Here is an 8,830-nt window from a genome sequence, read left to right on the forward strand (position 1 = left end):
AGGCATAACTAATGCTGGGAATCAATATTACTGCAACCAGAGAGCCACAGGGGCCGTGTACAGGCTGCCCTACAAGTGAATGGCTGTATACCGCTGTACTCTTGTTTGCAATGCTGTGACGTGGCAGTTTTGGTGGTATGCAGAGCACACCGCCATTCTGCCTGTGCTATTAAGCACACACTTCATCTTAGTGAAATAATCCATCTTTAAGCTAAAAGTTTCACTCACCATTCATTCGGTCTGCCATAAATTCAAGTCAAAGAGACCTCACCAATTGTTCTCATCCTAGCTCCCAGCCATCATTGACCAGGAGAAGCCTGCTCTTTTATTTATAGTGTCAACATCAGTAACAAAGAAGGTGGTGGCTTCACAAAACAGCCAATCAGACATTTTGTATTCTTTCAAAAGAACCAATCACAGACATGTATACATTCAAATAGAATGCTAGCAGTGATGTGTGCAACAGGCTAGGTGCAGGGGTCAATGTTCTACTTGAGACAAAGGAACTTGAAAGCATGGCTCTGTACAAAGCCGTGTGCAAACCAACTCACTGCTACCATTGCCGCAAACCATACTTAATCATGGATCAGATAACCATAATTTTCATATAGTTATGCTATAGTTCCCATGTACGCAGATCTGTTCACTTGGAGTCATTTAATGCAGTAGACAAGAAGTGGCCAGTCCCTTGCTGAGGCAAAAATGAACATCCCTAAAAGGAGCGTGCAAATCTTCTGTGTCTATGGAAAGGTGTTTGCGCCAATGGTCTTCCACCAACGTCTGTATGTGTGAATACGCTCACATGAGCGCATTACAGCAAAACCGACACTGGGGGACATCTAACAACATACATTAATAGAAATTTACACAACAGTCCTTCCTTTTTTTGTCATATTCTCCCAAGTGTCCCGCGCTGATCTTCTTCTTACATCTGGAAACAAATCAGTCCTTACAGTCCATATGAGTCCATAAAAAGGAAAACACGGCTTGACATGTAGACTCTGTTCTTCAGGAGGGATGACTTGTAAGGAGGACACGACATGGTGAGCTGTAGTAATCGCTGATCGGTCTGGCATCCTTTGCATCTGGTACGTGGGTTGGTCTTCGGGTGTCTCGTCTCATCGAGGAGGATGTGGTCATCTGCTCGGGCTCTGGTCACGCGTCCAATCAGGTAACAGGAACACTCATCACGACATAGAAAGAATATAAATAAAAACAACATGAGTATATATATTCCCACTTCCGTTAACCACGATCCCCAAAGTTTCCCAGACCCTTCAAAGGACTCCCAACCTTCACTTAGCTATAGCTCTGGCTTTTCCTTGCAGGGATCTAAAACCTTATCCATATGGGTCTGAACTCTGTCACCAGTATCCCCGATCCAGGTATAACAATCTTTACTTGTAAATTCCCAGAAACCCCCCTTGGACTGTGAGAACTTCCTTGTAGCTTCAACAGTTACATGAAACATCCTATCCTCAATGATGAGAATCGTTCAATCGTATCATAAGCTCAAGCCCCCCCACCTTGTACATGTAGGAAACCATGCCCAGACCTGGTCAAGGTTGGTGAACAATTCCCTTCTAGCTGTCCCTGCCATTCTTCATTTCTCTTGCGCCATCAGATCCTTGCGATCGGCTGCGACATAGGATGCTGGGACAGCTTCACCATCACGCATGGACCTCTTGCATTGGGGGGAATTACCTTATAAGCTGTAGATCCGCATAAGCACCAAACTAAAGTTACACACTTGTGGGCTACCTAGTTGTCCCGATACCCAAACCGACAAGAGGTAGAGCCATAAAAACTATAACCAATTTTACCCTCTAGAAATGCATCGTTAAATTCCATTGACAAGTGTCTGTTTGGAGTCTTCACTAGTTTGTTAAAACTCCTCATACCAATAATAACATCATAAATAGCATGTCCCACTGTTATCGCTGGGGACTAAAGCTCGGTGGAGACTCAGAACAGACCCCGCAATCGGTCCTGTTCACTTTCTTAGTTAGTCATAGAATACACTTTAAATAATAACTTGGGATGCTTTTCATCATTACCCTTGCTAAAATTTACTAAACAAACAAATACAAATAAACAAAGATAATACTCATTTCTTTGGTGTGGTTGATCCGCTTCTTGCAGTGGCTGGCGTGGTCTCATCCCTCAAGCTTCTCTACAAACGACCCTGTCACCTGGTTGGAAAGAATGAAAACTGATTACCGTGTCAGGGTCCAGGAGGGACTCCTGAACCCTGTGAAGTTCATGTTACAGTGATCACACCCACCCCATCACCTGAGAATAGAAGTGACAGCTGATGAGGTAAGTACAACCCTGGTTTTGGTTGACCTCCAAACAAACCTCATGACAATAACCCAGACCTCGGGACTGTGGTCACTGCATAACCTGTGCCTGGCTTTCCATCTCCTGTAATCGCTTACCATCTCCTGTAATCTCTTACCATCGCCTGTAATACCTGGAACCATTGACAGGTTCTTAGCATCTGAGATGGGAACCTACTTCACCAGACTGCTGCTTGCCGATTCAAATTCTATCAAAGAAAGACCGTCTTGGCACAAACTTGGTTAGAATTAGAAAGGTTATTGTTATTAGTTTGAAAAACTACATTTATTTATCCCCCCATTTTCTTCCTCATTACAGACTGAAGGAAGAAATGCGCGGTGCAGGAAAAAAGAAACAATGAAATAGCCTATGATACTTTAACCTACTTAGACTCATATTTATCCATGTGTACAGCTGTCTACATACACCTGCTCTCTATGTACAAACACTTCCAGAAACTCCTTGGACCTGAAAAATACTTATAAGCAAAAATCATTATCCTTCATATTTAACCTGCAAAGAATGGCAAACAAAAATTATATTCCTGTACATTGGTAAATTGTCAATGACATTCTTTCAAAACCGATTCAAACAAAACCCTCTGTAACCCTTACTTTTACCGTTCCTACAAAAATATAACAGCCGCGACGCGTCGGAGGATCGCCGTGGTACGTTCGAACATATTCACGTTACTACATACAAACATTCAGATACAAATGTGGGGGAGATATTCATAGTTTAAAAAAAAAATGAAAAAAACAAAACCCAGCCGGAATTCTACCTTCACTCTTTCAACAATAGAAGAAAATACAATGGGAAAAATATGAGAGCAGCTCGAGGACCTTGCATGGACCAGCCATACAAAGTTCAAACAAACGGGCATGAGAATTTTAACTATAGTTCTTCCTCTGAGGATCACCAAAGTGTGTACTACACCTCCATCAACACACTCACCATTACAGATTTCTGAAACCGCAGCTGAACTACATCCACTCCAGAGGGATACCTAAATAGTATCATTGGCAATCTTTTAAAGGGTCTAAAGGTCTTTGCCCCCAAAACTAGGCTTCATGCACTGTGTAACCGTCTGACTGTGGGAAGCCTCCATTCCTTCCCTTGCGATTCGAATCAGCTTATCGTCTAACACCCGCGTCCAGGGGAAACCGTTGCACCCATTTCGGGGAGCACCGCCCGGTGCCTTCTTCTATGGTGGATTGACGGACTACAACAACTATCTGGTCCAGTCCCTCAACTAGAAACTCTAACCGAGGCATCATCTCTATGGCTTGTTGTCCCAACACTCTTGGCACAGAACTACAGAGTAACAACCACAGATCAACCCCCAAATTAGGCCTCTACCTCTCACAGTATATGCATCCCATACACTGTGTTGCCAGACTAAACTACACAGAACACTTGCCCCTTTACCACTTGCAGAACAATGTAGCTTCTCTCTGCATCTAGATGTTACAACAATAATGGTGATGCCTCCCTGTTTGCTCTCACATACTACTCTCTACCCAAAACTGTATTTACAGTATAAAACCTCAAAAAAACTGAAATTAAACTTTAAAACACTCTTTAAAACGCCAAAATATTTTCCATTGTCCTTTCAAAACCCAAATCTCATTGCTCATCTTTCAGAATACCCCAAACTCCTCCCACCAACTTCCTGCTGATACATAAATGCTGAAAATAACTTTCTGTTGTATGCTCAGCTCTCAAAACCCCAAAAACTGGTTTATTTACATAATGACAGGAAGAGGGAGGGGAGGGGGAAGCCTATCTTCATTGCCTTGTCTCAACACATCAATAAAATCCATGGACTACATATATATTTCCCCTGGGAAGTCAAACCACAAGTTTTGAGACCTAAATATTATACAGCAGTAAACAAAGAGTCAAAACTGAATCTCCTGCGTTTTTTCTGTTAAAAAAAAAGAACAAAACATCTTTCCAAAACAGGACAGACCGCACTACACACGCACCAAACATCAAAATCTGCCGCAAAGACTGCGAAATTCCACCAGCAAGATAGCCGACGAATACCACACCCAAAGAAAAGGTGGATGCATCTCCCCCTCTAGGATGACCCACAGAGCAAACAAATTGTTCCCGCCAAAACTTCCCTACTAGCCAACATATCTCCACAAAATCTGAGAAATATGGGACATCAAAAATGAACACTTAAAAACATTTTAAAAACAACCAATCTTCATACACTTTAGGCTACTTCAAATCGGACCTTCTGCCAACTAAACAGCACATTCAAAAAATGTTGGTTATATGAAACACAACAAAAAACAAAAACACTATTTTCTCAAAGTTCATGTACACACCGTGGCATCAGCTTCCATAACAAGCCATTTGAGAAATATAAACAATGATGTTACATCATTTAAAACCTTAAAAAAAAACTTGCAGCTACTATTGTCTGGCCACTTTGAATATGCGGCAGGAAATCTTCAACTTAAACCAAACCCTTTACTTAACCAATTGCATATTAGGCACATATACCCCCTTCCTGCCCAAGCAAAATTTCAGCTTTCAGCACTGCGTCGCTTTAAATTAAAATTTTGCGGTCGTGCGACGTGCCTCCCAAACAAAATTGAAGTCCTTTTTTCCCCACAAATAGAGCTTTCTTTTGGTGGTATTTGATCACCTCTGCGGTTTTTATTTTTTGCGCTATAAACAAAAAAAGAGCGACAATTTTGAAAAAAAAAAACACAATATTTTTTACTTTTTGCTATAATAAATATCCCATTTAAAAAAAAAAACTATTTTTTTCCTCAGTTTAGGCCGATACGTATTCTACATATTTTTGGTATAAAAAAAATCGCAATAAGCGTATAGTGATTGGTTTGCGCAAAAATTATAGTGGCTACAAAATAGGGGATAGAATTCTGTCATTTTTTTTATTTATTTTTTTTACTAGTAATACGGCGATCTGCAAATTTTGTCAGGACTGCGATATTGCGGCGGACACTTTTGACACATTTTTGGGACCATTCACATTAATACAGTAAACAGTGCTATAAAAATGCATTTATTACTGTATAAATGTGACTGGCAGGGAAGGGGTTAACACTAGGGGCGAGGAAGGGGTTAAATGTGTATCCTGGGAGTGATTATTACTGTGGGGGAGGGGACTGACTGGGGGAGGTGATCGATGCTGTGTCCCTATGTACAAGGGACACAGCATCTGTCTCCTCTCCCTGACAGGACGTGGAGCTCTGTGTTTACACACAGAGCTCCACGTCCCTGCTCTGTCATTGCCGATCGCGGGTACCCGGCGGACATCGCGGCCGCCAGGCACGCGCATCGGCATTTCGGGGACGCGCCGGGTGCAGGCGCGCCATCGCCGGTGCGCGCCCCCCAGTGGCTGGAGGACACAAAGACGTCAAAAGACGTCGTCCCGGATTTACAGAGCCACCTTGAGGCCGTCATTTTACTATGGCCCGGGACTCAAGTAGTTAAAATTAGGGCTGTGGAAATTAACTATTAATTCATTGATTAATCTTTATTTTTTTTGATCGATGCATTATGTCATTGCCTTTGCAGGGGATTTTTTTTTTTTTTGGCCAGCCGTGGTTTACTACAGCCTTAACTTGTCATGCAATGTTATTCCTAAACCAAATTTATATAATTTTTTGCACACAAATAGAGCTTTCTTTTTGTGGTATTTATCACCACTGAGTAATTTTTTGCGATATAAACGAAAAAGACTGACAATTTTGAAAAAAAAAACTCAATTTTTTTTACTTTCTGAAATAAAACATATCCACTAAACAAATGTAAAAAATTGAATTTCTTCATAAATTTTGTTCAAAATGTATTCTGCTTAATTCTGCTTATGTATTCTGACTAAGCGCATGTGAAGTGTGCGAAACGCGTCTACCCAGCAATCTGATTCCTGTAGTTTTTGGGATGTCCAAATAAAAAGGATTTTGATCTACAGTGGTGTGCGGCCATTTCTTCTAATTTCATTCTGTCCTCTATGGGAAAATATATGTAGAACAAATATATGTAGAACCTTGTCCCATGTTTCTAAATGCTTTCTAAGGGCTCTTTCACATGTACGGATCAGCAGGGATCGCTCCGTTGATCCCTGCTGAGCTGGCAGATGACAGGGCGGTCCCTGCTCACTGTGTAGAGACCGCCCTGTCAGATCTCCGCTCTCCACTATGGGGGGATCGGATAAACACGGACCGTCTGTCCGTGTTCATCCGATCTGCAGACGGATAGAAAAATAAGATTTTCCTCTGTCTGCAGAATCAGAACATAGCGGACACTGATGAGATCGGGTGTCATCCGCTGACACCCGCTATCCCATAGGGATAACGCTGTATCCTGGCCTAGGCAAACAAGGCCCAGGCCTAGGGCAGCACTTTTCAGGGGGGCAGTGCGGAAAGAGTCCCCGCCGGCTTGTGCTACACTGTTAATGTAACGCAAGCTGCTTCTAATTTTGACTATCCTATCATCCTGGACGATAAATCTTCCTCACTGTGCTATGTGTTTTATGCTACACCATTGGCATGGTTATATCTTCTTGGTTCTCTCCATAAAATTATCAGAAATTTATGCTTAAAGTAGAACTATAGGCAACACTTTGTTTTTCATTTTGGATAATGTAAGGGAGGGTTGTAGCCCCTGTCAGTTTATTTTTTACCATCCCTGTCTCATTGCAAATATTTACCTTCACTTCCTGCCCCATAGCTAAACAGGAAGTGAGAGGACATCTATGCAAAATAAGGGAATCCAATGCCCCCCCCCCAGGCCCCAAGAACTAGTGTCCCTACTCTAAATTTTCAGGGTGGGTCTTAAACACAAAGGGGTGTGGCCTTTATAGGAAGGGGTGGGTCATATTTAAATTAGGGGTGCACGAGTTTAGTCAGGGCTAGGGCAGCACAAAACCTAAATACACTACTACATGTATGTCTGTATCTCATCCGAAAACGTATTTCATACGGTCTGCAGGTGTGAAACATCCCCTAACAATAGTAATGAGGTCTGACCTCTTGCCCCCCCAATCACCAGAACTAGTGTCCCCATTCAAAGATTTCCCCTCTTTTACTTTTCTTGGGACAACCCAAAATGTGTGATTTTCTTTTACTTTCACTTTCAATATTAATAGTAAACATGACAAATAGAGAGGATAAATCTCCTTAACAGGAGCACAGGGAGCAATAAAAACTGACGGGTTCTAATCCATTTTTAGTCTATCCAAAACTAAAATAAAGTTTTGACTTTAGTTATACTTTAAGCTCCATTCACATATATGTGAATTGGATGCATTTTGAACCCCATCCGATTAGCATGACATGTGAATAAAACTGTTTTTCTATGGAGCTGGTACACATATGTGCGGTGCAGAAAAATTACAGCTGCCAAATGACAGTTCTGATACGTTGTCTGATTCTGTTTGTAAACAAAGCACCTGGGGGATCCAAGGTGAAATCGTTGACCTGTCCGCATATGGTCATGACCATATGTGGTTAATAATGTCATCCAGCATCACTGACCAGCTTGTTGGCATTCAACAGCTGGCTGTGAACTCTCATTTGCTATGGGAGAAAACTGCAACTGTGAATAGCCTGGGTTAAGTTCGAATTCATGACAACTCAAACCTGAAGATGACCTGTATTTCTCAGATTTGGCTATGTTTTTCTGGTAATTAGCTGTCCAGTTTTGTTGAGCCTGTGCACTCTGCAACCCCAGCTTTGTTTTGACAGCACAGATACCCAATGGGGCTTATTTACCAAGCCTTTGCGCCATGATTCATGGAGCAAAGGCAGGAGTAAAAGCCTTTTTGACATTTACTAAAGAAATACGCTGGCAGAGCGTAGTACCGATAAAAATCGCTGATCACCGCCAATACTAGTAAAAAAAAAATAGTAAGAAAAATGCCACAAAACTAACCCCTATTTTGTAGACGCTATAACTTTTGCGCAAACCAATCAATAAACGCTTATTGCGATTTTTTTTAACCAAAAATATGTAGAATACATATCGGCCTAAACTGAGGATTTTTTTTTTTTTTTTTATAGATTTTTGGGGATATTTATTATACCAAAAAGTAAAAAATATTATTATTTTTGTTTAAATTGTTGCTCTATTTTTGTTTATAGTGCAAAAAATAAAAAGGTGATCAAATACCACCAAAAGAAAGCTCTATTTGTGGGAAAAAAAGGACGCCAAATTTGTTTGGGAGCCACGTCGCACGACCGCGCAATTGTCAGTTAAAATGACGCAGTGACAAATCGCAAAAAGTGGCCCGGTCATTGACCAGCAATATGGTCCGGGGCTCAAATAGTTAAAAAATAAGAAAACAGTTAGCCCAATTTTTTGTGATAATGTGAAAGATGATGTTACACCGAGAAAATAGATACCTAACTTGTCACGCTTTAATATTGCACACACTCATGGAATGGCGCCAAACTTCAGGACTTTAAAATCTCCATAGGCGACGCTTGTTTTTTTTTTCAGGTTA

The 8,830-nt window shown here is 41.3% G+C and overlaps 1 long non-coding RNA gene across 1 annotated transcript; it reads left to right on the forward strand.

The window, feature by feature from the left end:
* The first annotated feature begins 212 nt into the window (after positions 1-212).
* LOC120927200 lies at positions 213-3,090 on the forward strand. The gene is made up of 3 exons (XR_005747051.1): positions 213-1,171; positions 2,143-2,319; positions 2,659-3,090. It is a non-coding gene; the product is annotated as an uncharacterized LOC120927200 (long non-coding RNA).
* Positions 3,091-8,830: the final 5,740 nt, after the last annotated feature.

This window comes from Rana temporaria, chromosome 2, assembly GCF_905171775.1.
Source record: "Rana temporaria chromosome 2, aRanTem1.1, whole genome shotgun sequence".
Lineage (NCBI taxonomy): Eukaryota > Metazoa > Chordata > Amphibia > Anura > Ranidae > Rana > Rana temporaria.